The sequence below is a fragment of the Macrobrachium nipponense genome, chromosome 4 (genome assembly GCF_015104395.2).
Source record: "Macrobrachium nipponense isolate FS-2020 chromosome 4, ASM1510439v2, whole genome shotgun sequence".
In the NCBI taxonomy this organism is placed as follows: Eukaryota; Metazoa; Arthropoda; class Malacostraca; order Decapoda; family Palaemonidae; genus Macrobrachium; species Macrobrachium nipponense.
In genome coordinates, this window is record NC_061100.1 from 62,418,777 (window position 1) to 62,426,276 (window position 7,500).

General features: G+C 34.0%; 1 protein-coding gene across 1 annotated transcript in view; it reads left to right on the plus strand.

Annotated features, from left to right (window-relative positions):
* Window positions 1–7,500, plus strand: part of LOC135211378 (neural-cadherin-like) — a 480,177-nt gene that overhangs the window by 215,467 nt on the left and 257,210 nt on the right. The gene's annotated exons all lie outside the window — the stretch shown is intronic.

The following is a 7,500-nucleotide window of genomic DNA, read 5'->3' on the forward strand; positions in this document are numbered from 1 at the left end:
GGTCAGAGTTGACTTTTTACAGCTTGCATCATTGATTTTTGTTGTGTCTCCTGTGTTTTTATGAGTCTCAATTTTCAAACACCCTGGTTTGCGTTTCTTTTCTACCTCTCTCTCGCCTTCGTCTACCAAAACTCTACCAGTAGATTTTCCTAGCTAATATTTCCCAACATAATTATTCTTAATTCTTCTGCTCAACATATCACTTGGCTACCTACTGGCATAAAAAATACAATATTTAAAGTAATCACAAATGCCAATATGTATAACAAATGTTAGAACATCAGTTACCTGAAGGCAAATTATTAATCAAAGTCTTAATAGTGTTGAGCTTGTTAATAACTAACACTGACAATACATATGAAAGCTAGTATGGTGACTACTAACAAAATAACATTTACCATTGACATGATGGGTGAAATGTCAGTCTTGTACACAAGGAAAAAATGGTTAGCTTCTTCAAGTTTGCTAAATGACTCTAACTCAAGTTTGGACAATTTGAAATTCTTAACATTTTCAAAATGATTTATGTGGCTGGATAAATTTAATGTATAAGTAGCAAAAATGGTAGGTTTGTATTATAAATAATTCAAAATAACTACTTCTACTTCACAAGATGTAGCAAAGGATTTGATGTTATTAAACATTATTTGTGATTGATTATTGTTGCAAGTGACTTTAGCTGTTACTTGATTTTGTGAAAACACTACTAACTCATCATACAGTATTGAGCCTTGAAATCATGATTGTAAGGGACATATAGTTATTCTCACCATTTCTGTCATTAATTGAATCATCTATGCAATACAACTTGTTAAGTGGCTCATAAAAACTCTGTATATTACAAACAAACTTGTTGGCTTCAAGCATGATACACTCATCAAAATCTTTGTTACTTAGTAGTAATAAAAGGAGAGAATTCTGTTGCAATGCAAAATGTACCATGTCCTGGTTCAAAACAATTGACTTTTTATTTACTACTGGCCACATTTCTAACTTTTCTATTCTAGCTCTGTCCTTATCTATATCAGTATCAGTGGCCACACCAAAGTGTTTAATGCTGTACCTATAAATGGAAGAAGTGAACGCTTTCTAATTCTCTTAGGTAGAACCTGGCTGATATCATTTCTGAGTTTCATTAACAAAACTGTGTTGGTACCATTTTGGTTAATTATCTATGACACTTTCAAGTTCATTAAGTAGTTCCCTCAATTGTTCCTGTTGCCGATCCAGGTTGTTATGTTAATCTTTACCACTGCAATATCGTGTATCATCTTTACTTGACCGTGATTCTTTAAGATTGCTCCCTTCTTGATTTGCAAGAGGGAGATGAAGATATGATTCACCATGAGCCATAGTGAAATCCATTTCCTGCAAAAATACATTCTAAGCCGTAAACCTTATACAACAATGTTATAGACTGTTGCACATGGTCCTATCTTTTCCTTAAATTGTATCTCGGAGTCACTGATGCTGATGAAGTATGGGAAGCATTTACGTTAATGTTTTCTTCACTCCCTGAATCCTTTAAATCTTTAAATTCCTTTAAATATTGGTCTGACCAAATATCAGAATCTACTACTTTAATATGGTTCCAATGTGCAACAAATTCATTTAAAGTTGATTCATGCATTAGCTTAAATTTATTTAACTTTAACCTTTCTATTACTCTATATGGACCTTGAAATTTAGGACTCACTTTAACATTGGGTCCTTCAATTCTATGGTTAAGCACATATACCTGTTGCCCTATTTTTAAATCTGGAACTGTTGATTTCTGATTGTAATACTTACTAGACTTTTGATGTAACTCCTTTAATCGAGCCCTTGTACCTTTAACTGTCTCGAAAGTCCTTCTTGTCTTCCATGCAACATAGTCTTCGTAATTATAAGTATGTCTGGGTGGCGTTGCATCGTCTAAAAGATTATTTGACATTCTTTTCTGATAGCCATATAACAAAAAGTGTGGGATTTCTCCAACAGATTCATTTACAGTGTTATTAATGGTAAACTGTACGTCTTCAAGAATTAAGTCCCAATCTTCAGTCTGTGGAGTCACCAAAGTTTTCAGTACATCCTTTATCTTACGATTTGTTCTCTCAACTGCTCCATTAGAGCTTGGTTTATAAGCTGTAATCTGACAATTTTTAATTTCATAAGACACACAATTTCTTTAAAATGTCACTAGTAAATTCGCCTGCATTATCAGATAATAGTGTTTGAGGATATGAATGTCTAGTAATTATTCTAGATTTCAGAGCTTCTGCTACAGTGGTTGCTTCTCTATTTCTAACTGGAATGATCTCAACATATCTAGTCAAGTAATCTAAGAAAACTAATATCTGACGGTTACCTCTAGTTGTGTTTGGAAATGGACATACAAAATCCATTGAAACTACTTGAAATAGAGTTAATTCTGATGGATATTTCTCAAGAGGGGCCTTTACATTTACGTTACCTTTGTGTACATTACAGATCTCTTAGCATCTTCATTGCAATTAGGCCAAAACATGTGACCGTTCTACATGTTTTCTTTATTCCAGGATGTCCTGACAACTTGTAAGAGCGTGCTAGTTCTAAAACTTCTTGGGTTAGTGTGTTAGTTCTAAAACTTCTTTGGTTAGTGTGTTAGGTACATATAAACGTGAACAAGCATTCGGTTCTGATGTTGTATACAGAATTCCATTGATTAACTGAAATTCAAACTGATCATCCTCATTTTGCATCAAGTTACCCATTATTTTTCTAATGTTAGCATCCTTTTGTTGTTCGACCTGAACTCTTTCCAAATCCAGATCTATGATCTGACAACTAAAGCAGAAGGTATTAGTTGTGATTTGTTTCTCAGTCTCTTCTTGCGATCTTGACAATGCATCTGCTATAGTGTTATATCTACCTGGTATATACCTAAACTCTGGGGCAAATTCTAAGAAACTTATAAACCAGCTGTTAAATTTCATATTTTTTGTGAAAGGTTTTCTTAAATAAATCACAAATAGGTTTGTGATCCGTAAGCACATTGACTTTATGTCCTAGCAAAATATGCCTGAACTTTCGTAATCCCCAATATAGAGCTAAGCACTCTCGCTCGGTAGTGCTATAATTTCTTTCTGCAGCATTCAAAACTCTACTTGCATAATATACTGCTCTCATTCTTGTTTTCCTCTGTTGCATTATTTAATACTGCACCTACACCTGTACTAGAAGCATCACTGGCTAAGTAAAATTCTTTTGAAAAATCTGGCAAAACTAAAATTGGATTTCTTGTCATCATTTCCTTGTGTGTTTGGAAAGCCCTTTCATGTTCTGCCTTTTTAGTTGAATCTGTTAAAAGTTTGGCTATAGTGGCAAATCATTAATAAAAGGTCTGTAATAACCTACCATTCCTAAGAATTTTCTCAAGGCTTTCAAGTTACTAGGAGCTGGATGTGCTACAATTGCCTTTATTTTACCTTTCTGCATACACAGTCCATTTTCACTGGTGACATGTCCCAAATAGTTTTTATCTTTAATCCTGCGCTCCTCAGTCTTTCTAACACTATTTCTAATGTCTTAAAGTGACTATCCAAGTCTTTACTAGAAATTGCTACATCATCTAGATACATTGAAACATCCTCTATATCTCCCAAGATTTGGAGCATCAATCGAGTAAAGGTTAATGGGGCTGATGTAAGAGCAAAGGGCATGACTTCAAACTGTAAATTTTCCTTATGAGTACTAAAAGCTGTCAAAGGCTTGGACTCTTCATCTAAGGGTACCTGCCAATATCCACTGAGCAAGTCTAATGACGTAAATATTTTTACTCAACTAATTGAGCTAACATATCATTTATGACAGGCATTGGCATTCTATCTGGGATGGTGTGTGAATTTAATTTCCGATGATCTACAGTAGTACCTCGAGATACGAAAGGCTGAACTTACGAAAAATCCAATTTATGAAAGCCAATGCGAAAAATTTTACTGCTCTACATACGAAAAGTTTTCAAGATACGAAAGGTTGTTACTGTAAAGTCCCGAGATTCGCCCAGACCACCGAGAACAATTTAAAAACTCCCGCGCCGCCAACTAAGTAAACTCGCCACCATCCTCCCGCTCTCCCATTGGTTCCTGATGCTAGTCACCCCATAAGGTCCTGCTCTCCTATTGGTCAGCATCTACCCCTTGTGCTTTAAGTGTTCTATTGGTAAAAGGTTGCTGTAAATTGAAAAACGTATTCATGCAATACATTTAATAAAAAAAAACACTAGGTAAAGATAGAATAAAGAATAGAAATGAATGGTTATTATACTGTTTGGTAGTTTCAGTAGTTGAAGAGAGATAATGAAAATTTATGGCTTACTGTGTAAAAGTGATTGCTTGGCGATCGTTCGATACTCGTAAGTGCTGGATGTAAACAGACGTTTGGAAGCTTTTTTTTGTTTGTTTATTATAGTTAATGGTTACTTAATAATTATTTGAAATGAGTATATGCAATACTTTTAATAAAAAAATTGTGAATTAGATATAAAATATAAAATAAATCAGACTGCCAACAAATATTACGTATTTTTTAGAATTCTTCTTCTGTTTTATTATTACGTTACGTATACGCATGTTTCATTATAGCTGTCAATAACTCGGTATCTTCATTAGGTAAAGATAGAATAAAGAATAGAAATGAATGGTTATTATACTGTTTGGTGGTTTCATTAGTTGAAGAGAGATACTAATGACAATTTATGGCTTACTGTGTGCTAGGAAAAATGATTGCTTGGCGCTCGTTCGATACTCGTAAGACGGGTAAGAGCTGAATGTAAACAATCGATTGGAAGGTTTGTTTTTTGTTTGTTTGTGTGTTATAGTTAATGATTAATTAATAATTATTTGAAATGAGTACATACTGATTATTTATACATTTTATTGGCATATTCTAAGCTTTTAGCTCTTAGGTTTAGATGTCAGAATCATAGACTAGGCTACAGTAGCAACTGCTAACATAGGCTAGGCTTATTGCTAAGGGACATATGCCAAAGTCCTAATATATGCAGTAAAAATGGGGTTGAACATTACATGCAGTTGAATATTACTCAAGTATGTACAGTATTTTGCCTTTTTGGAGTCATATTTCTTCCGTCGTAACCCTAGAACATGTGTTTTAGGCCTGGAAATATAATTTACTGGGGTGTTTTTGTAGGGCTTGGAACGGATTAGCCATTTTACATGTAAAATGTGTTCCAAGTTACGAAAAACTCATAATACGTAGGCCGTCTCGGAACGGATTAATTTCGTATCTCGAGGTACCACTGTATTACCATTCTCCAACTGCCATCTTTCTTTGGAACTAACAAGAAAGGTGAATTATATGGTGATTTAGAAGGTACTACTACTCCATTCTTCATTTCGTCGATTAACTGATCTACAATCGGTCTTTGACTTATTGGCAACTTATAGTTAGGTATATAGAATGGTTTAGTTCCATCTTGTATTAAAGTCTTATGCTGCAAAGTATCTGTTCATCCTAACTTATCTCCTTCTAAAGCAATGACATTTCTATACCTCTCCAATATCTGTAGTAATTTATCTTTATTCGGGGGAAAGTCTGTTTTATTTACTTCTTTATCTAACAATGAACTTTGTTCTGTGCAAGAGGAGAATGCTTTTTCACCTAGTGTTAGTAAAGGATTATTCACTACAATTCCTGTACAAAACTCTATACCAGACCTTAGTAATAGCCTTTTGTCAGAGTAATTCTGACGTACATCTCGCAATTAGTACCATTCATGTGAACTAGGGAATTGTCCATCCTAAAAAAGTCGGGTAAGTCTTCATTAGTTAGCATTACATCTGTTTCATGCAAGTCTTTGTCTGCGGGTACAAAACTACTACTCTGTTAAGCACAAATCTGACATTATGGTCATCTGCAGTACTAATTAAACATATTTCTTCCTCATCGTGTATCTCTGAGAAATAACATACATCCGTTTCATCTGAACTTTCATCCAATAGTATTGTTGAGGTTAATTCAGTTTTATTTGTTTTTCCCAATAACAGGACTTCATTGATATATTTTTCCTCTTTACCTTCATCCATTATGAGATATGTACAATCAATCTCTGATTCATCATCATCTATTATTGAATGCTCGTAATCAATCTGTGATTCATCTTCATCAATTTGCTCACAAGCGATAATTTGTTCAGAGCTCTGAGTATTAAGGCTTGCATTGTTAATGTTATTTATTTGTGCACAATCTATCATAGGATTATTCCTGGCTAATGACATTTCTTCAAAACTGTTAACTCTACTACTTATTTCACTATTATCCTTTAAATCTGGGCTACCCAGGGTAGCATTATTATTCATCTTAGTTTCCTGGATGTTCGCTTCTCTAGAAGATGTCATCTCGGATAAATTGATCAGATTTGTGCAAGACTTTCCTTCTTCTAGCTGAAAACAAACATTTTCTTTTTCTGCGTTGCAAATTGATTTTATTTTCTCCACAATCTAACATTATTCTACATCTCCTCATAGCTTTATATGAAAACAGAGCTTGAGTAGGATAAAATCTTTCTTCTAATACTACAAACACTTCCTTAAAAGTTTTGTTTAAAATCTCAATGTCCAGTGTAACATTACCCAAAGCATTAATCTGTTTTCCTGCTATTCCTCTTATAATTCTACCAGGACCTTGTATTTCTGAATCTGCAAAGCCTAAATGTTTTATTAATGTTTGTTTATCTATAATATTTACTGTACTGCCTGTATCTAAAAACATTGAGCATTGTTTACCATTAATTCTTGTTTGGATGATAAGTAAATCTTCTTGGCATATTTCCTTACCGTTCACTGAGAATACTCTATTTCCTTCAAAAGGCAACTTGAATGTATCTTCCTTACCTACTGTGACTATTTCATTCTCATTTTCTACTGGTAAGGAAGCTGTCTTTTGTACTACCCCCTTCTGTAACTGTCACTGCGTCTGATTATTATTTTGGGGCGTACTTCTTTGAGCATTATAGTTTGTATTATTATTAAACCTACAATTCTGTGTTAGGTGACCTGTTCTATTACAATTGGAACAATATCTTGGTCGCCTACAATTTTGAGTTGCATGATTGGAATAACCACAATTGGCACAATTTTGTTCCTGTCTATTATTTTGTGTTTTATTATTTCCTGGACTCTGACTATGGGTTGGCCCGTTTGAACTTTGATTCTGATTACCATTGTTTGGATTTCCCCTGTATTGTTGAGAGCTATATCTACTATTTCTGTTTGCTTGGAAAAATTTACCATTACTGTTCTTATGATTATTCCTAGGGTCTTGTTTCCCTTTTTGCCTATGGCTGAAATTTCTAGATCTGTCTGGCACATTATCTGGTCTTCTCTGAAAATTGTTTCTATTTCTACCTGTTTCCTTTATTTACAAAACCTGTAAATTTTTTTGTTAGATTCAGTTCTCTTTTGCACAATTTCTATTGCATGAACCTTAAAGCTGCGAGACTATCACTCTTGGGATTAG